The sequence below is a fragment of the Cyprinus carpio genome, chromosome B17 (genome assembly GCF_018340385.1).
Source record: "Cyprinus carpio isolate SPL01 chromosome B17, ASM1834038v1, whole genome shotgun sequence".
Classification (NCBI taxonomy): Eukaryota; Metazoa; Chordata; class Actinopteri; order Cypriniformes; family Cyprinidae; genus Cyprinus; species Cyprinus carpio.
Window position 1 is genome coordinate 8,903,578 of NC_056613.1, and position 22,936 is coordinate 8,926,513.

Consider the following 22,936-nt stretch of genomic DNA (forward strand, 5'->3'; position numbering starts at 1 on the left):
TTAATGACAAAGAAAGTTGCCGAGTGACCTTCTTTTGCAAAAGAATAATCTGTGAAGTTTTGGTGGAAATGTCGAATTGTGCACACATTCACTAACTTTGCACCAAGCAGAATGATCAAAAAACATCAAAAAAGCGTTATTTCATTGCCAAGCGTCCCTCACTTCAGCAGGAGACTTCCCGAATTGGCAGTGTGAATGTTAGGGAAGAGGGGAGGATCGCTTTGTGGGAGCCCTTCGGTCAGAATTTGAGGCGAGAGCATCCGATAAGCAGATCGTGACCCTCCCTAGATGATTAGTACGCAGATCTCAGAGGACTATGGGAATGTTGGTCCCCAGTCTGGCGAATGATTTCTATATAAATGCAATCCAACAATCCTTCACCGATGAGAGAGTGTTAATTAGAAGTCACTTTATTGTGCATTGTTCTATGTTTCTGATCCAAGATAAAATCTTGGCATGATTATGTAAAAAACAAAAAAAAATACCAAAAAACTTCATGTGGCATGAGAAGATAAAAGTTCACGCCAAGTACATTTACTTAAGCATTTAAATTCTCTGAACATTGTTTATTCAAATTATCAAAATATCAGTGTATTTTTCAAATGATGTTGTGGAATTTACTTTGAAATTGTACCTTTCTAAAACATAAACTAGTTAAAGTTTAAAAAGTGTTTTTATAAATTGGTAAAACAACATTAACACTTTTTTATTATAACTGAATATTTGTTTCATATTGCATTGAATTCAATTACATTTGCGAAATGGAAAAAAATATATAAAAATAATAATAAATTTTAATATTCGTTGTTGCATTACCTAAAACTGAAAAGTGGATTTCTTGTACCCATCAGATTTAGTAGATTGGTTTTGTCTTATTTATATACTATTATTTTTAAGGGGAAGTCGTGGCCTAATGGTTAGAGAGTTTGACTCCTAACCCTAAGGTTGTGGGTTCGAGTCTCGGGCCAGCAATACCACGACTGAGGTGCCCTTGAGCAAGGCACAGAACCCCCAACTGCTCCCTGGGTGCCCACTGCTCCAGGTGTGTGTTCATGGTGTGTGTGTGTTCACTGCTGTGTGTGCACTTTGGATGGGTTAAATGCAGAGCACAAATACTGAGTATGGATCACCATACTTGGCTGTATGTCACGTCACTTTCACTTATTGTATTTATTAATAATTTGAACATTTTAAATACATTTTATTTTTTTATATTTCTTTTTAGCTTTACTTTTATTTTAATTTAGTAATTTTAGTAAACCTTAAACTTACTTAATTTCAATTAGTCATCAAGACATTTTTCCATAAATTCCATTTTAGTTTTCCATCTAATTTATATTTTAAGCTTTTTTTTTCAATGAATGAATATTATTTTTAATAGTTTTAGATTTAGTTAACAATATCAACACTAGTTCCCATGTGCTTTGCAAAGGACTAGATGAATTTTAAACTGTCTGGAAGAATAGATTCACCAAAATAAAATAAATCAGACTTTATAGCAGGTCATATGAATTCCTGATTCATATAAAAATTTGCATGAGACAGAGCTTTTACTCCACTACTGAAAAGTGTATTTAAGTTTGTAGTGTACTTCCAGTTTTTTTTTTTTTTTTTCATTGATGTATGTGTTATATTTCAATGAAATTCTGTTTGTGTGTACACATTTTTATTTTGTGCATAAATAATAATAATAAAAAAAAAAATTGTACTTCTCCCTACAGGACAGAATTCAAAAGCATTTAAGGCTCCACGTTGCGCGAATCACACATCTAACTGTAGGCCATTTTCTTAGTTCTGCGGGCATCACATTACCAGTAATAACATTTCTGGTGTAATCATGCATATATAGTTTTTCTTCTCTCAGACGGGATGGAGTTGTTGGAGCTAATATATTCAGAGTCAGACCAACTGCCGTTCGCAAAGGGGAAAAAAAGAGACTTGGTTGAGTAACCGTAATAATTGGAAAATTATTTTGATAGCCTGAAACAATCTAATATATTACTGAATTTTATTAAAATAATATCAAATCAAATTAACTGCTATTCCATAATGAATTAGGTAACAAGGTAGGCAGATATTAATCGTCCTTCCCCTCCCCGGGGCCAAGAGAGGAACGAGGAAGAGGGGGTGGGGTTACCGAGCCGGCTTTTGCGGCTTGTTAGAAGTCGGCAGAAAGCAGTTGGGAAACTCCTTCAGGAGATGCACGTTTGAAATGCACGCTTTCTTCATCAGTTAGCAGGAACTTGCTTTTTCTGGAGAGTCTGTTGTGAATCTCAGTGCATCAATGACTGTACAGTAGCTCTGCCCAAATTCACTCAATCTCATAAATGATTGGCTGATGTAGTAAGGCCCATTCATAGGTCTAAACTCCGTAATAAACTTAGCTTCATCCCATGGTGCTGCTTTAGCCTGTTTAGTGTTGCCACATAGGGGGGCTTCAGACTATACATCTGGACTCTTGATTTTAATCAGCGCCAGGTCTCTGCTTTGAAATTGTAATCAGATGCTTTACTTGGCTATGCCAGACACATTTAATGTATCAGCCCCATGCTAGCTCCGTTCATAACCTTGCAAGGCTCCTGTAATTTTAGCATGCCAATCAATTATAGCACATGTATGGTGCTCTTCCAGCAGGAAAACAAGCTGCTGCACATAGCATTCCAAACCATGGCACTATAATCTGGTTTTGCAGAACCTCTTATGGGGTTTAACAGACCTGATTGATTGGGGTGGGGGACTCCAGAGCCTCTGCGTAAGAAGGCAGCGAGAAACCACAGCCATGATGTCAAGCTATTTTAATGGAAGTGAATAATAAGACAGCAGAGCCAATAAGTGCCATTTGCTTGTAATCCCTCATACTCAATAGTCATAAGTAGGCATGTGCTCTGTTCCAAAACCTAGCAACCCGCCTTCAGAGGCAGCATTTTAAAGTATCCTGACCCGATGGTTGTTCCAAAATTATGCTGCCTGCTGAGATACTCATTTTCCTTAAATTGTAAGGCATTGCATGTGTTCTTTTCACAGAAGGAAATCCCAGAATGCATTGCAGCACACTTGCAGATTGACAATATAAATTAAAGATGGGTGAGAAAATTTAATATAGTTATATGTAATTCATTACTGAAAAGTATGCAGTGTATTTAAAAACAGATTATTTTACCAGGTATTTATGTGTTCTTTTACGGTTATTAGAAAAAAAACATCAGGCTTCCTGTAGTTTAAACAGTAGAGCATGACACTAGCAACACCAAGGTCATGGGTTCAATTCACAGGCAAAGCAGGAACTTGTGTACATTGAACGGAAGTCACTTTTGGGTAAGTGTCTGCCAAATGTGTAAATCATAGTTAAACTTAGTAACATGCTACTTGCAAAGTCTTTAGAAATAATTTGATAGATACATTACTGGTGCTGTTAGTTGCCTTTTTAGAGCATTCCACGTCTGTCACTTGTAAAGTTCCATGGTTATGATGCCGCCTTAAATTTGGGCACTCAGCAATAGGGCAGCTCATTAGGTTTTGAAAATGAACTATGGTCTGAAAATATATATTTTGGTATAAAATCACTTTAACTTGATTTTACTGGTGGCTCTGCATTCGACAAGAGGTTCTGGCCTTTAACTGGCCCTAGAGACTGCAGATATAGATGCTGCGACTACAATATCTGGTTGTAAAAAGCACCTTTCACCATTGACAGCCATTCAAATGCAGCTGAATATTCTGTATTATTCATCATTCTGTAATATTCATCATATTTACAGTATCATTACAATATTCATTGTATATTCAGTATTTTGGATATAAATATTCAGTATTGATTATTTATTATGCATGCACTACTGTTCAAAAGTTTGGGGTCAGTATTTTTATTTTTTTTTTGGAAGAAATTAATAGTTTTATTCAGCAAGGGAGCATTAAAATAGTTTAAAGTGAGTAATGACATTTATAAAGATCTATTTCAAATAAATGCCATCTGTTTGAACTTTCTATTAATCAAATCCAGAAAAAAAAATGTATTATGGTTTACACAATAAATAAATAAATTTCAGCACAGCTGTTTTCAAGGCTGAAAACAATAAATGGTTCTTAAGCACCAAACCAGCATATTAGAATGAATTCTGAGGATCATGTGTTTTTGCTGAATTTTGTAATCAAATAAATGCAGCCTTGGTAAGCATAATACATACTATATACAAAAATCTTACTAACAATAACTTTTTGAAGGATATTGTATAAATCCTAAATATTAGAATATTTTCCCACAAAAGATTCACCTAGTCACACTCTTAAGGGAGTCCTGCACCAGCCAAGCAACTGTGAATGAGATGATTGAGAATTCTATCGGATAGCTTTCTCTTGGTATTTCTATTCATAAAATTGAAATAAAATATGTGTGCGTCAATGTTTAAAAGTGAACTGAGCACTTATTCAATCAACAGTAAGTGTGCTTTAGATATAAGAGAGCACTACTGTAGAAAGATTACTCACTAAACTGATGAGACCAAAGTACTTCCTGACTGTGTCAGTTTGACACATCTGCGCATTCCAGCACTGTGATAAAAAAGTTCACGCTTAACGCTTAGTGGAACACTTCTCAAAACTGCATGGACGGTTCATGATTGATACATCTCCACCATGGGCACATGTATCTTCGTTCGAATCGCAAAGAAAATACAGTCTCTTTCTGGCACCCTTGTCACCTATGCGGCTCTCCCTACCTGACTTGAAAATGAAAGGGAAAACATTTTTTATTTTTAATTACTAATTATTTTGAGGGTTTTATGGCTTTATTTTGGCTGTCACAGTCAGTGGGGAGAGAGGGATTAGGTTCCTTAGGGGGGGAGAGGAAGGAGATGAGAAGCAGGCAGAGGAGGACAGCTAATTTTTGATCCAAGGGGTGCTTTGCAGGCCAGGGGGGTGACAGCTGCACTGTCTTTAGCCCGGATTTGAATTTGAATTCTATCTAACGATGCAGCGACGCACGGACTTGGCAGGGCAGTCTGGTAATCTTCTTGACACAAATGCCTGGGCTTTTCTTGTGTGCCCTCACAGAGATTTGAGTAATTAAAGTTAAATTGAAGGAATAAAAAAATATCCTTCTTGTACTGAGGCTGTCTTGCTAATGCCAAGTGTGAATAGTCAGGGTTGTCCTTAGAACTATAATCCCAAATGCTATTTCTCCTGTAACGTGGAACTGCCATATTTTTTTTGGTGAGCTCCAAAAGACAGCGATAAGGGACTGCCGCCGCGCTTTCATCTTACAGGCATTTTTTGGAGAGGTGGGAAAGCAAGAAGAAAAATGAAAGTTGAAAATGTTAGTGGTTGTGAAATACTGCTCATACAGTACCTGGTGAGATTGTGCAGATTTTACGCCTTAACCAGAAGACAACAACTCTGGTGATGAAGCTTTAATGTTTTCTTGGATTTTTAGATGCTTGTAGACTTGGCTGCTTTTATATCTGACTTATATTTATCAGTTGAGTAATTCAACAGTTGTTTTACAGCAGAAATGGCACTTTCTTAAACATAAATTAATTCTAAACCAACACTAAATAGAAAATCAACATTAGCAGATGAATCTAGATTTTAGGCTCTGTTTGATTGATGCAGATTTCATGCAAAGCTGCACAGATCAATTAAACTTTATTAACTGCATATTATTTTGCTAAAATAATATTTACACAATGTGTGGAGGCAGGGCCTGTGAGACATGGTGAGTGCTGAACCATTCAAAGGCTAGAGAGAGAGAGTATTTTAACACACCCACATCACATACAGTGTTTTAATGCATGCTCCACACTCTCTCTGAATGCTTTTACACACACTTCATATTCCGAAAACAATTTAACCATTTGCCTCAAATGCACTGTAAAAATACTATAAAAAATGTTTCTCGCACACATAAAATACTGTAACACATGCTTCTGAAAAAACAAAAAAATACACACACTCGTATATCACACGCTGGGGATGTTTTAATAAGTGCTCAACATAGCCTAAAAACCTTTAATACTCACCGCACGCCGGGAATACTTACTTGCTTAAACAGCAGACTAGGGCTAGTTGCCATTCGACTACTGTATATCTCGTGGTTTCAAACCTAGATATATTTATTTTTAAAGGATTTTTCATTAATAATAGTTAATTTTATTATAATTTTATATTATAATATGAAGTTTAATATGAAGTGTTTTATTATTTTAATTTATTGAATTGTAATATGATTATTTATTTATTTATTAAATGTATTAATTGTGACAACTTGGGCTCAAACAGATTTTTTTTTTTTTTTTTTTTTTTTTTTTTTTTTTTTTTTAAATGACTCTGTATTCACCAGAGTAAGTGTGACAACTAGCCCTAGTCTCTTCTATAAACAAAGTCTTTACTGTATGGACTTCACCTTCACACCTTATTGTTCAGTTATGCAAAGGTTGTGATACAGTCTATGAGAAAATCATTTTATTTACCACTGTGCTTGTTTTAAATGCTGATGTGGGAATTAATTATGCACTTATATAAGCCTAATGTATAAAGACCTGGTTTGCAAATGCAGAGGTCGCAGTCTCAATTGCATATGTGGCCCGGTATGTGCTTTCACAATCATTTTAATCACAGGTTAAAACAAGCCTTTAACCACAGGTTGATTTGATGTGCTGTATTTGCAATAAACATACACGTATGAGTCAATGAGAGAGTTGTGTTGAGCCAAATGTGAAGAACCTGGGGAAAGGAGAACTTTTAATTGGAAATCTGGCATTAGGTGAATCACTTTTAGTAGAAGCATCACAAGGGCTCAGGCTTTGTGGTTAAAATACACTTGACTTTGCAATAGGGAGCTCTAGCAAAGAAAGTTGTTAGTGAATGCAGGTCCAAGTCCCAGGTGAAGGCTTTGTAGAAATGTTTCACTATTGTTAACCAAAAGATGACGTCACAGGCAGTTAAACTGTGCATCGGAGTGTGTGTGAAAAGAGTATATTTGTGGCTTGTGTATTTGTAAAAGCTGTTAGTTCAGTCTCATGCCAATGAGGCCCCAAACTTGAAATGACTGTGCATGTAGCACTGAAGGTGTGTTTATGTAGAGAACGTGTCATTCTGAAGTTTCAGGTGTGCAGACGTAAAGGTTACAGGTGAAAAACCTAAAGTTAGATACTTGATGGGAAATGCTGACTGTTACAATGAGAATGCCAAAGGGCACAGGCTCAACCCCTGGGAAGAGGATAACAATGTAAACTGTGAGGTACTGTGATTAGAAGTGTGGGTATGTTAAAAAATACCCACTATTTTTCTAATTTGAAAATTCTGTCATCATTTATTCACCCTCATGTTGTTCCAAAAGGAGAAATTCAGAGCACCATGTGAGAAATTGTATGAAAAGTTTTTATTCTTTGATAATCTTTTATTTAGTGAGTTGTTAATTGCTGTTAACTGTTACCAGTTCTTTGAGTCCGTGAATTGAACTCTAGAACCTGATCAGTTTGATTCATGAATGAATTATTTAGTTTAATGAAGCCAAATCAACCAACTCACTGAAAAGATCTGATGCCAAAGAATAATTCGAAAACAAACATCAAAGGATTAATCGCAATCGCATGCAAAATAAAAGTTTTTGTTTACGTAATATGTGTGTGTGCTGTGTATATTTATTATGTATCTATAAATACAAACATATGCATGTATATATTTAAGAAAAATATGTTGTTTATATATTAAATATATTTATATAAAATATTAGAATATAAGTATATAAATGTATATGCATGTAAATATTTCCAAAATATATGCTGTATTGTGTGTGTATTTATATATACTAATATATAAAATATATTATGTAAACAAAAACTTATTTTGGATGTGATTAATCATGATTAATAGTTTGGCAGCACTAATATATATATATATATATATATATATATATATATATATGTGTACATGTTTTATTCCAAAGAAAATTTTTTAGAGTCAACAAAGCTAAATGGATGAGTGACCCTACTACAACATATTCATATAGTCATATTCTTATTGTCAGTATTTGAAGTTACTACAAGAACTACAAGAGTGTGTGTGTGCAATTGTGTGTGTTCACTACTCATGCACATTCCAGGCCGCCCACAGCATATGCTGCACATGCACACCACAATCACAGTCTCTCATGCATGATGTTTCTGAGCAATGTGGTGCAAACAGACAACCCAACTTCAGAGTGTGTTGGTTTTCATAACAGCTCTGCTCATACTTGGTAAATATAAGTGGAATTAAGTTCTCCAGCTGCCATCTGGGTTATCATAATAGAATAAAGACCGGCAAGAAATTAACCTGCGTCTAAAACGCAGACATGTTGACGTGCCTCAAGTGAAGTGGCTGCGCTTCGATTTGAGGGAGTGAGACGCGATGAATAATATGTCATAATTGAAATCATGCAGCCTTCAACCTGATTCTTACCTGAGACACCTTTTTCCCTTTAAGTTTGCAGGGGCCTATTGCCTGGGGCATAATACCTCTGAAATTACTGCATAGCTGTCTTCTCAGTAACCACAGAATGGAGAAATGTGGGAGGCTGGGCAACAAGACGTGCATTGTAACCCTTTCAATAGCTCAGCACCTCCTGTGTCACAGTGTACAAAAAAGGACAGTGCTATGTGTGTGTGTGTGTGTGTGTGGAAAGAGGCTCAAGGTTTACCTGGTCTGTGGCTGTAGACACCACGGCAGCCAAGAAGCATCAGGAGGCAACGGAGCATGACAGGCCCCACATCAAAGTGCAAGCACCACACCTTGATCCAGACCCCCCACCCCACGCCCCACGCCTCCTCCCGTCAGGACACACCTGACAGAGGGGCCACCCCGCGCCTTCAAAGAGAGACTGAGAGACACGAGACACAAATAAACGTCTAGACACTTTCTCTTACAGTGACCTAATGGTGTGGAATTTTTGCTCTCTTTGCACCTTATCTCTGTCGAGAGGGTAGAAACAACGTGATTGATTTGGGAAGTGTCAGAAGACTCTGGGATTTTTTTTCCCCCACCCTCCGAGAAGAACAATTGAATTGCTAATATGCTAGAGGGGTGGAATCTCTTTGTGCGGGTAATTTGAGTAAGAAACGTAGGTTCAAATATATATACTGTACACACACACACACACACAAATATCTGGTTTAGTCTAAACAAATATGCTTATAAAAATGTGTTTAATGCAGGTTGAGCTCTATTTGCAGCATTTGTGGTAGCAATTATCAAAGAAAAAAAATTTATACAAATGCAAAATCTTTCAACTTCAGTGTGACCATGTGACATTTTGTAAGAAACGTGCAAGGAATTTGACATAATCTATACACTTTTTAAATTGCAAAAATGCACAGGAATCAAACTTGTAACACATAGGCTAACTAGAGACAGCTTTACAGCTCAAATGATTCATTTTTAATTCACTCTTATGGTTTGAAAACCTCTGGAACATTGGCCCTATTTACTTTGTGTAAATGCATTACTGTAACCACATTTTTGCTTTCTAAACAAAAAGTACTGAGGGACAAATCAAAACTATTTTCAGTGGTCATCAATGTTAGGGCGCAAATTCTGATAGAGCTTAACCCTACTGAACTGAACTGAATATTTCTTTTACCACACATCAAACCATATCCAAGAGTCATGTAAAAGTGATTTAAAACATCCTCAGACAAAACATGAAAACTGTTTTCTTTCCTCCTACATTCAGAAACTTCTAAGAAACATTTGGCTTAATTTCCTGTGTCTTCGCTGTAGCTTATTTGAATATATCCACTGATCTAAATGGCTCACAGGCTTGGATCAGAATGTTTTCAATACATACCTGTCTGGAGTAATTAATTATGTTTGTTAAAGCCTTCAGCCAAAAGCGATTTTTTTTTTTTCGTTCAGACATTTGCTTGTCTTAGCACCTCCCGCCACCCAGTGTTAGGAGACAGATTTAATTGCCACATGAAAGCCACAAAAAAGAGAGCTCAGTCTCCTCATAAACAGAAGCCACACCTAACAGGGGAATAGTTTCACCTTTGAAAAAAAAGCTGTCCACACTGTAATTAAAGAGAAAGGGTTCCACAGAGTAATCTGCCTTTATACTGCTGACTGCTGATGGAATGATGTTCAACCAAGAATGCTAATAAGTCATTCTTGGCCAAAATAATGAGGACATGGTTATTTGCTAGATCCCCCATAATTAAATATGAAAACCCTTCATTTCTCTTCATACACCAAAACACTGGGTCATTAGAGAGTCGTTGTGGGTGATGTGGACAATCGTAGTCATTTATTTATTGTTCTGTAGTTTCAACTGGGAGAGCATTGTGCTACACTGGAAAGAAAAAAAAAAACTGTTTTTGAATGATTGGTTTTGTCTTTTTTTATTAAAATGTAAAACATCTTAAGATCTGTAAAACAAGATACATTTACTGGAGAAGCAACACTTTTGTCTTGTGGAAATGTATCTTCAGTATGAGTATATTTTGTTTTACTGTAAGAATTAGATTATAACAAAACATCTAATGCAGTATCAAGTAAATTTTTCTTTTTTTTCTTTTTTCTTTTTAGATACCTTAACTGGAAATCAAGTGATAAAAGTCTAAAAAGTAATTTTACTTTTTGATTCCCACAAAAAGAAGGTTTATACCTTGAATGCACTTGAAGTTGCTTTGGATAAAACCGTTAAGCGAATGCTTGTAATTGTCAAGTCTGATCATACGTCTTAAAGTTAAACGTTTCACAATGGGTAGGACAGATGTAAAGAATGTTTAAACCCAGCAAAGTGGTGTGATAAAGGGTAAATATTGCTGGATTTGCTGCTAAAGTTCTGATAACCCAGCTTTATCACCTTTTGTGCAGCACTCTTCATAAGACTGATTGATGATGACTGCCTTGCTCTTATCAAACCATTTCTTTTTCTTAAGACTTCTCTTTGGAAGTAACCCAAGATGCACTGTAATACAATAGAGATTTCCTGCTCTCTTTGTCCAGGGGATTGTGGTATGCCAGCGGAGGGCAAGGTGTGAACAGAGAGGGCAGGGGAACATGAATAGGTCTGCTCTGCTGGGACTGGCACTCTCCGGCTCTGCGGTGGAATAAAAGCGACAGTGAGGATTAGAGGAGAGTTCTTCAGCTTGCGGGATAAGCTGATCTTCCACACTTCAGGTAACAGTTTTTTTAAAAATGGGTGGGCTTTGGAGAAATAATGTGAGACATAGCTAAAGAGACAATCTGGTCTTTAAAAAAAAAAGAGGACGTTTAAGTTTAGGCTTAACACAATGTGTCTGAACACTGAGCTTGGTCAACGGCTGCAGACAGGAGATCTAAACTGTGACTGGGACCTTAAAATGTCAAGAAGCACCTAAGGATGACAGGCAGAATTTAATGCAAATGTCTCTATGAGACTTCATTCAACAGATTATATTAGCGACACAGGGTCACCTAATCTCTAAGAGGATGAATACATTCAAACGGAGGAGACAAGCTTCTAGAACGTTCCCCCATGAAAGACTTCCAAAGCCAGTACTGTTTTAAAAGGGCACAGTAGTTGCACCTACTCCCAACCTCAGGGATATGATTGCGAACTAATTGAGTATGCATGCTCCATTTACACTAGGCCACATAAATGCATCTTTGCAATGATGATATGAATGCGAATTTTAGGCCCCATATGGCAAGTGTTATGAGATGATATAAGTTTTGCAGTTGCTGATCATATGTTTTTTCATTACTAAAACACTTGAAGTGTCCAAGTGTAAATACCCCTTACCATCATTTCTTTTGAGGGACAAGACTTTTTGATGCATATTGCACAAAAAAAACAGCCAGTTCCAATCTGGGATGCATTTCCCAAAACCATCGTTACCTAACTATGGTTGTTAGTTCCATTGAACTCTTCGGTAACAACAGAAGTTTTTGGAAAACACACCTGATTGGCTGGCTTTTAAGCAGTTTCCAGAAGTCAGGGAGTTTTTATCACTCTAGTGTGTATCAAATTTGGGCTATAACACTGAACACTATTAAGTCGCTTGATTTGCTAAAGTTAGAAAAGTTTGTGCCATTTAATCTTATAAAGATATTCACTTGAGACATAGTAGGAAGTGATCAAAATATCCAGTATTGTAAATGAGAAAAGTAAGAGTCAAGAGACCAGAAGAGGTTTGAATTGGAGTCAAGACCATTGCCAAAAAAGGATTGAGACTAAGTCAAGATCGAGTCCACATGCTTCAGAGCTATTTTTATGGTACTGGTCTTGGCCTTTAAGTCCGGTTTCATGATCATATTTTCATGGTGTTGGTCTTGTTATTAACTTGGGAGCATGTGGATTCAGTCTTGATTCTTTTCTGGTCTTTGTCTTTACTTAAAGGGAGAGTTCAACCAAAAATGAAAATTCTGTCATTAATTAAACCTGTAAGACCTTCACCCATCTTCGGAATACAAATGAAGATATTTTTATGAAATCCAAGAGCTTTCTGACCCTGCACAGCAACTAACATGTTCAAGGCCCAGAAAGGTAGTAAGAACATCGTTAAAATGGTCCATGTTGGATCAACATGAGGGTGACTAATTAATGACAGAATTTTCATTTTTGGTGAATTATCCCTTTAAATTAGACTCTCTTTTTTGGTCTTGGACTTGAATGAGCTGGTCTTAACTACCTATATTATTCCTCTTCATTCATTTAGATTTATCCGCCCCTGAATGGTGACTTCACATATCAATAAAACAGCATTTTCTTGTCTACGTGCCTGGTTCATAACTAAAATAAGCCCAGAATAAGTTGCACCAAGCTATGTAGAGTGGAGGATGGTGTAGGAAGGAAGTGCAGTCTGCAAATCTGTTTGCATGCGAACAGCGTGCGTGTGTTTGACTAGTTATAAATCAACGCATCTACAGCAGAAGTTTGTGTCTGAGTGTGTGTGCGAGAGTGTGGAAATCTGGTGGGCTGAGGTAGTCTTGGCTCATCTGCATGGTGCGACAAGTTATCAGAGGGAGCCATGAGTGTCCTGTTCACTCCAGGGACTAAGCAGAACAACAGCCTCTGTGTGACGCATGACTACACTCTGGCACAGCGCAACCGCACAGGGCCTAATCTCGCTGTACCTCCTGATCCACCTCTTCACCCTCTCTCTGGTCATTATCACTCAACAGTTTAATACGTATTGCAGGGGGGACGGCAGAGTGTGGGTCTCTGCGATTTACTCTGCCCTAGGCTGCTCTGTGCAGTTTAGTGAGGATATGAATCCTGTTGGTTCGATGAGATAATGCCAACTTGTTTGCACAAAATGCAGAACGGTAACGGGATATTTCCTGTAACTATTGCTTAACCATTGAATCAGACTTGGTTTCTTTTGATCTAGGTACATTTATCTGTCCTTAATATGGAAGAATCTTGTTTAGTTAAAAAATACTTCCAAGTAGATTTGCTTACATATTGGTGCCATAGCCCATCCCATATGTGACAGCTGCATAGGGATGATTTTGATATTTTCTAAAGTTCCTCGGGATATTTTGAGGATTTTAAATGCGTCTTAGTGAGAGAAGCCATCGTATGTAACACTTTCAATTAATCAGCGTGCGTTCTGTTGGTATGAGACAAATTAGTGAAGTTTTACTAAATATGCAACCACTACACTTGAATCTTTGAATGTTTTTATGAGCAGCAGGAAACTCTCTCTCAGAGTTTCTGTGAAATTTAGGGCAGCAAATAAGCATTGTCTATGACTGACAATATTATAGTAGGGAACACAAGGTCTAGGGGTCTGAAATTTTAATCAGTGGTGAACATATTCAAATTAACTCTGTATTGTTATGGAGGCAAAGGTGGCCTTAAACTAACCCTACATTAAGCCAGTCTAACTTACAATGACAATCAACGTTGTTTGTGTTAAGAGGAAGGATTTTTCTTTCAGTTTTATGTGCAACTTTTCTTCATAAGTGATTAAAGGGATAGTTCGCCTAACAATAAAAATGGGCATAATTTACAAAACTAAAATTTGACAAGGTTTATGCTACAAAAATAAATAAATAAATAAATTATATATATATTTTTTATTTTTATTTTTTATTATGGCAACGCTTATGTCAGTTACACTAGAACCAATGGCACTTACCAACAAAGGTGTGGCCATTTTTGCATTCCCCGCCTTTTTATAGTTTATTTCAGATTTTCAGCACAAAATTACATTAAGTAGTTACAAATTTTGGTCTCTTCCTCAAATAAAGCTATTGTATGTCTTCAAAAGATTTAGAATATGTTGCACAGGTCATATGGACTACTTTAATTATACATTTATAGTGTTTTTTAGTCATTTTGTAGCTTGACAGAACAGTCTTTAAACCAAAATCCACCTTTCTAAAAAAGGAAGTAAGTCATACGGGTTTGGAATTAATGAGGGTGTGTAAATGATGTCAGAATTTATATTTCTGGTTGAACTATTTATATTTAAAACCTGTTTAGGAATAAATAAACTCCCTGGTGAGAGACACATGCTGTTTAGTTCAACCTAGTTGTTAAATTACAGAAATGAGTCAGCAAATGTTCATTCCTCGGTATACGCTCCCTCCCTTTAACAGCATGGTTCTGTTTTGACTGCTGTTCATATCTGGAAGGTCTGTGTTCACGACAGGAACCCGTTCCAGGTATCTACACACCGCCCTGCTGAAGTAAATCCAGTGTGATAGTTCGCTCCTCAGGGATGGATTTGATCTCAGACTTGTCATTTCTGGACAGCCCTTGTTTCCAGGATCTCTCTATAGCTCAAGGAAGGTTTTAGCTGTACTTTATAGGAGCAGTGTCTTGCGATGTGCTCTGTAAAGTAGTAATCTCCATGCGATACGTTTCTCTTGCAAGACACTTAGCAGGTTTTTGAGGTTACACAGTGTAATGTGATTTTCTTCACAATATCAGATGTATAAATATGCAAGGATATATTAATCTGGTACAGGAATGGGGCATTTTACATAACTTAATTTCCATCGGCATAATCTTCCATATTGATTAATGTTATTCCAAGCAGAGGGACATGGCCATTTTAACATTAACCGGATTTATTTTGGATTAGGGCTTAACTGTCTCTCTGAAAATGTACTAAATAAAAATAAAATATTCAAATAAAACAAGTGTCCCTGAGAACATTAATACCATAAATGTGTGTAGCGTTACATTAATTCCCTTAAACGGTAAACAGGCTGAAATGTCACATTTCTGTGAAAGAAAATCTTTTAAGCATAAATGCAATAAAGATTTTCATTAAATAATTTCAATTTAAAATGCAAGCTAACAGTTGTTACTTTGCAAGTGACAGGAAATAGTATTGTTGGGATATAAATTAGTCAATGCAGGAAATCCACAGAGAGAAAGATGAGTTCCTTAAAGGCAATTATTTATCTACTCTTATGTCGTTTCAAATGTATATCATTTTCTTCATTTATACAATTTGTGGAGTATATTTCAAGTGTTCTGACAGTCAAAGTCATTCACTAATACTTTAAAGCTGTTGCGACTGGGTCATTGAGTCATTGGGTTGAACTGGAGTAAATGATTCTTTTCAGTGAATCAGTTGATCCATTCACATACTGATGTGAATGAATCAACTGATTCCTTGAAAAGAACCAGCTAATATTTTCCACTTTTGAACAAATTAGTTGAATTTGTTATTGCTTTAGAAGACTTGGACTAAGGTGCACAATTTATGTGGACTTTTAATGATAAAAAACAAAATAGATATTTTTATTAGTTTATTTAAGCATTAATAATATATTTAATGTACTTGATTTTAAATATAGCCACAGTATTTAAAATGAGCTGTTCCACCTGAAAATAGCAACATATTGATTTTGTTATATTAAGTAATAAATATAATATTAAATTATATTAAATTATAATTTCCATTTTTGGTTAAACTATTTCTTTAAACTTAACTGTGGATGTAAACATCCCATCAAATCCTCAGATCTGACTGACTGACCCTGTGTGGTGAGTCTTTAAATTAAGTAAACAGCATCCTGGGTTCATAAATTTGGTGTTGGAATTCCCAAACCCCCCCCCACCCCTTTCTGTCTTTCCCTCTCTGTCTCCTTCTCTCTTTCTTTTCTACTGGCCACAGATTTACTGCAGCAGTAATAACTGTCATGGCAAATGCCTGGTAAAGTGCCGGACAAGGGACCAACAGAAGGAGAGTATTTATCACGGTATTGACTTTCTGACTGTGGTGTCGTGAACTCTTTTGTCATAAACTGGAGCACTCAGAGCGAGCGTGGCGATCGATAAGGGGGAAAAACTGCTGTCAGGTTCTCTCCCAGGGAGCATTGCTTTTGTTACAGCCACTTAGGGGGCTGATAAATGCTCTGCTGTGGATAGGTCTCAGCTTCCGTCCACTTGCTAAAGGGACTTCTCATACTAGTTTTTATATCTTGAAAAAAAAATCCATCTTCTACAGGAATATTCAGTTTTATAAAAGGTTTAGAGAACTAGAATAACAGTCATAGAATAGGATTGTGTGCTTTTAATAGCCTTAGATATGAATAGCCGTGCCATTATTTCTAGCGCTTTTCATTTAATAGAGGATTAACTAATCTCTCAGTCTAAAGCTGCTTTTATAAAACAGAATGTAGGGTTTTGGATAAAATATGCACTAAATAATATGAGCTTTATTTTTACAGCTTTATCAAATAATTTAAGTCATCCCTGACAGTCCAAATACTTTGGCATAATGTCTATGATTAATGGGAGGTGTGCGGTGGACGTGGCACTCGCTGAATGGTAAATCAGTGGTGTGGTTATTGATGGCAGTGCTGATTAGGGGGCCGGGAAAAACGGCTGTGTCTGATTGATGATGACGGAGGGGGTGTTGAACCGCTGACGATAAGCAGACAGACTGCTCGGCCGTGATCTCCAGAGCCGACCCGCATTGTGGGGGTCAGAGGTGAGTCAAGTTTACTTCCCCGAGGGGGACGGCAGCCCTGATGATATTCCCAAAGTGAACATAACCTTTGACCTCTGCAGACAAGAGAGACTCCGTACTGAGTTTGTAGATAAGCCTCTCCTTACAGACAAGTAAAACTTGCCTTGTTTGTTTCGCTCCAGTGTCACATTTGTAAAATAATTTGAAAAATATTATTTCCTAAATAATTATAAAAAAAAAAAAGTCATTCACACAATAATGATTCCTCAAAAAAAAAAAAAAAAAAAAAATAATAATAATAATAAATAAAAAACCTGGTCTGGACAGCTGTTTGGTTGACAAGAAAATGACACGAATCACTGACAGATCTGTGATGACCTTTGACCTCAGAAGTAAGAGAGGTGAGCTGGGTATCAAGTTGACAAACTGATGAATGTTAGACAGCAAGCACAGCTGTGTGATACTTTAGAAATGTAAAATTCTGATGATACAATGGTTGTCCGAAGCAACAGTTTCCATGTCAAGATTTGAAGATTATTTGTGTGGAAATGCATGCATGCATGAATGCACATAAAACATATATATGTTTATATACAAACACAATGGTTGTCTGAAGCAACCGTTTCCATGTCAAGATGTGAAATTTATTTGTGTGGAAATGCTTGAATGCATATGAAACATGTTTGTATAATAAGTGTTTGTTTATGTGTGTATGTATATATATATATATATATATGTATATGTGTGTGTGTGTGTGTGTGTGTGTGTGTGTCTGTGTCTGTGTGTCTGTGTGTGTGTATGTGTTTAATTTGATTTTTTACATATTTTAAAATATTTATTTACATGTAAAATATATTTTACTTTATTAATATTATTTTATATTAAGTAAATAAGTAAATTTTCAAAGTAAATAAACATTAAGTGTTAACATATTTATTAAAATTCATATGAGAGTTGTCTAGAAACAGATTTTTCATTGCACATTATATTATCAGCATAACAAGTTAAAATAATAAAAATAATGCTTTAAACTCTTATTTAGGTTTTTTTTTTTCTAAGCAATTACTGATATGCAGTTATTTTTGTATTTATCTAATTAATTATTTAAATAAATGAAAACTATTTAAAAGCTTAATTGATTGAGAACCTTTTTTTGTTTTTACATCTTACATGTTAAAAATAAAGCAACAAATAAATATATACAAAAAGTTAGCAGTGTGTTAGGACCTGAGTGTGGAGACTGGAGTCTATGTAAGGTGTTTTTTTTCTGCAGCTCTGCTGATTTGCAATGCATTTCAATGCCAGAATCTAGGAGGAGTTTACTTTTAATTAGGAGTTAGAGAGGATGTGAAAGTCACATTCTGGGTGAAATGTTATCTGGTTACATTCGTGGCAGAGGTTTCATTTTAAGGTTTAAAGAGAAAATTAACCTCTCCCCAATTAAAGCCCCAATTGTTGAAGAGTGTCATGCCATTTATTCAAGCATACTGAGCATATTGACAGTTTTGGATGTGTAAATGTCAGGATTAATATGAGGAATACAGGAATAATTAATTTCAGGTGAAAACTCTCAACCATTAAAGTACATTCAAATTCTGAGCTCTCTGTTAAAGTGAAGTCTCTTCATATGAAGTTCATTTTATATTGTTTTCTCAGTTTACTTTATATTTTAGAGGGAAATCATCTGTGGGGTTTTCATACCACCACTTACAAGTAAATATATTTTAATATTATATTACAAAATTGATTTGACAAGATGATGTTATCTGAAACTGAACTAACTAAATAATCCAGTCCTTTCATAGTAACAGAAAAGCCTTAAGTGTTGTTTGTGTGGAAGAAGTACAGCGAGACATGCTGGTGTAAATGTGTCTGGCTCTGTGTGCTCTACACCAGCCCTTAAGCTGTGGAAGAATGTTAGAAGTTCCTTCAAAAGCCAGTTCCTGGCTCTCAAGTGGGCCCAGTCTGTGACCTGGGATTATTGTTCAAGTTCATCTGTGTCCAGACAGGTGTGTAATGGCTTGTAATTCTGTCTGAGAGAGGAATGGGGGATGTGATGGGGGAAGGGTTGAGACCAGACAGAGTCTTGAGCTGTTGAACAGAGCTGAAAATGTGGTGTGGTTCAGTCTGGGCATGCTTCACACATGTGGACTGATTCCACGCTGGGCTGCAGCCTGTGAGGTGATCTTTTTAACTTTAATTGTCCTTAACGTTAAACACTTTGCAACACTTTATAATTTGACGAAGTTCCAAGTGAAGCAATAATTTAATTGAGAAAAAATGCAGGGTGAATAGAATTGACTGTGAATATATTATTATTATTATTATTATTATTATTATTATTATTATTATTTTACTTTTTTTATTTAGATATTAAAAAATAGGGTTATAAAACTATGTATTAGGGTTTTTAAAACTCTGCATAAAACTGCATTCAGTTGATCAAAAGTGACAACAAAATTAATGCTGTTCTTTTGAACTTTCTTTTTAACAAAAAATTTGAAAAAAAAAAATAAAAATAGTTTCCACAAAAATATTGATCAGCAACTGATTTACTGCACTCATAATAATAATAAAGTTTCTTGAACACCAAATCAGCATATTAAAATGATTTCTGAAAGATCATGTGACGCTGAAGACTGAAACTTTGTATTTACAAGAATAAAATAGAAAACTTAGTTATTTTTAAATTATATTGTAAATCATTTACAATAAGATTATTTATTAAGGTTGTATATAGGGTTAGTTTGATTTCATGTTGTCTTTAAGGTGTAATAACTTTAATTAATTGAGTATTTTTATATTTTTAAGTTTAGTACTGTATTTGTGTTTTTGCTTTGGAGAAAATATTTATATTGGATTATCCAAATTTTATTTGTTGACATATCACAAACAATGAAACAAAATTACTCACTTGAGTAATGAGTGTTTTTTTTTTTTTCTTTGGCAAGTTGGTGAATTGTGACGGACATTAGTGTGCTGCAGATATATAAATAAAATCAAAAGCTCCCAGGTGATTTTGAAAGGCACATTGTGGTGGCAAGTGTTTTAGGACATTGTTTGTTCAGGCACAGTCGTTCCTTTATCTGCGGGTCAATGTGCTAGGAATTCTGGGAAGGATGCTGTTTATCGTCTTCCCATTGTTTTAGTAAGAACTACAGGTAGAATGATAAATCATTGATGAATAGTTGACAGATACATTCATTGGATGCAAAACTCATTTGTGCATGTGTGACAGAGAAAAAAGAGAGAGAGAGCATAAACTGATATACAAGCAATTTTTGTTTTGTGTACACTTCCCTTGAAAGAGTGTCATCGTGGTAACACAAACATGTACACATTTATCCTTGGAAAAACAAAGCATGCTCCTTCTGGTGAGTTTTGACATTCCTCTTCAAGGTAATGGCCCTTATGAATATGCATAAGGGGCTCACCTTGAATTATAGGAATGTCTTTTAGCTTTAGTGAGCATGTCAGGAGAGAGAATGAAATGACTGTTGATGTTGATTTTTGTTTTTCTGGCATCGTGTGATTGAAGGGCAAACATACTCTTACCTCGATGATCGCAGCGTTAAAATATCCCCGTCTGCTGCCTGATTTTCACACAATCTTTTTTCCTCAATTCATTAAAAAAGGGCACAAAAAAAAAACAAAAAAAAAAACATCAAGACATATGCAAAGGTCAGAAGACTCACTCACATTTGCATGTCTGCACATGTTATAAATGTTTTTACAATAATAATACTAATAAAACAGGCATGGAATGTTCTGTGTCTGCTCTCATTGTACTCGTAAACGACTCTATGAGAAATCAACTAGGTGCATTTTTCTTTTTTTTCTCACTGGAATTAGTTCATGCCGTGTGCAAGTCTTTTTAAACCAATTGGGCAGCAAATGAGGTAGCTGGGGTTAATAGCCATCATTTTGTCACTGTTTATTTAGAAGCACAGCAAGCCCTTGATCAGAGCTCCTTGACAATGTTTGGGAACTGAAGTGTTCTCACAACTGATTATGCCTGCAGTTATTGGCTGCAATTTTGTAGATGTTTTTCCCTCCTATTGTTTTGGATGTGATTAATTCAGTTTTTTTAATGTTTTTAAAAAGAAGTCCCTTTTGTTCACCAAGGCTGCATTTATCTGATCAAAAATACAGTAAAAACAACTTTTTCCTGTGATGACAAAGCTGAATTTTCAGCAGCCATTACTCAATGGCGTGAGGTTGGGGCAGTTTGTTCAAAGAGTGGCAGACGGGGGAGGGTTTGAAACTTGTTTGACAGCAGACGTTATTTTTGTAATTCTGTTTGGTGCCACTAGTGGTGCAGAAACAACACGCTTCGTCTTTAACGGCATTAAACACATTTAATTAATCTCCAAAGTTAAGCAACTGGTCCTTGTAAAGGATCCTCTGTTCGTCAAGAAGCCGGTGATGAGGATGAAGGGAAAAAGTGAACAGAAGAGGTTTCCAGAAGAAGAGGCAGCATATGTGAGAGGATGTCTGAAGACAGATAATGAATGAGAGTGGAGATGCTTCCTGTCCTCTCGTTTGGGTTTAGGCGGTGTGGAAATTCATTAGGAATGCAGTCACACTCTCAAGTGAATGACCATATCAGCTTACCAAATGCAAATACCACAAAATCTGCAGAGAAGGGAAAGGATTATGTGGTTGGTCTATTAACCTCCCAAAGAGATAACTGACATCTTATCTCCCCAAAATGGCAGGAAGAGCTTGACTACCATCAACCTGAGTTTGACACACACTTTTCACAATAATTAATAGGATCAGATGAAATTTTAAATAGGCCTCTGGGTTTCTATTATGGCTCCCTAGGGCTGAGAGAAACGCATGAAGTGTTTGCTGTTGTAGAGGGATGGAGTGCTCTCTCCCTCTGTCTCTGTCCTCGCTGAGGAATATCAGTGTCAGAACCACCAGTCGGACGAAAAAAGTTGAATGCCTTTTCACATACTCTCTATTGTACGGACTTATGTGAGGGCAAGGTCAAAGGGGGTATGATGTCATAGTAACCCAAAGGACATTTCAGTTGTCATAGCAATGGCCAACTGACACCAATCGATGAGAGCAGGGCTGAGTAGCTTGGGCCTCAGGGTCAGAAATAGAGATGGACAATGCTGAAACACTATCTTGGAATTGTCTTCATGCAGTTGCATTACCAGCTATTCTCATGGATGTTTGAACAGTTTCCATTCTGTGGGCAGACTTCTGTCATTTTTTGTGATATTGTGAGTTAATAAGCAAAATAAATTAAAAGTTGTGTTGCACTGATTAAGGGCGATGTTTTATTTAAGGTTTGCAAGGTTTTTAGGTAAGCACTGATTTATTTCCAGTGGACAGAAGGAACTTTAAATGTGTTGTGTATTCCTAACATATGTTTTTTTTTTTTTTGGCTATAATATTTCTGTCATAAAGTTGTTAAATATCAAAGCTTGAGACTATAATTAGTAGTTATTATATTTAATAATTATATTTAATTTAATATTCTTTGTTTAATAATTCAATTGTATAATAGTTTTAATAATTATCATATAAATATCTTTTTTCTTCTACACTAATAATTTTAATTTGTAATAATAATATGAATTCAATATTATTAATAATATAAATACATTATTGACTTATTTTTTTATTTAATTATATTTTGTATTATATTAGTTATAAATAATAACTATTGACTAATTAGTAGTTATTCTATTTAATGTAATATTCTTTATATTTAATAATTATATTTTATGATAAATTTAATAATTATATTTTATAATACATTTAATAATTCATATAATAATAGAATTAATTATTATTTTTTTTCTTCTAGACTGATTATTTAAATTTTTATTAATAATGTGAATTAATTTTTATCCATAATATAAATACATTATTGACTATTGTTAATAATTATTATAATCAATTAATATTGCACATGTAAACTGTAAACAGCCTAACTTGATTGGCTTATTACAATTATTTTACAACATAAACATGTTGCTGCTGCCTCTGTTTTATAAATGTAATAAGTCATGACAGACCAT

General features: G+C 35.5%; 1 long non-coding RNA gene across 2 annotated transcripts in view; it reads left to right on the forward strand.

The window, feature by feature from the left end:
• LOC122140131 overlaps positions 1–22,936 on the forward strand; it is an 84,224-nt gene that overhangs the window by 31,726 nt on the left and 29,562 nt on the right. For both annotated transcript variants that reach the window (XR_006156836.1, XR_006156837.1), the window contains exon 2: positions 10,981–11,154. This is a non-coding gene — a long non-coding RNA (uncharacterized LOC122140131). The remainder of the gene's footprint in view (positions 1–10,980; positions 11,155–22,936) is intronic.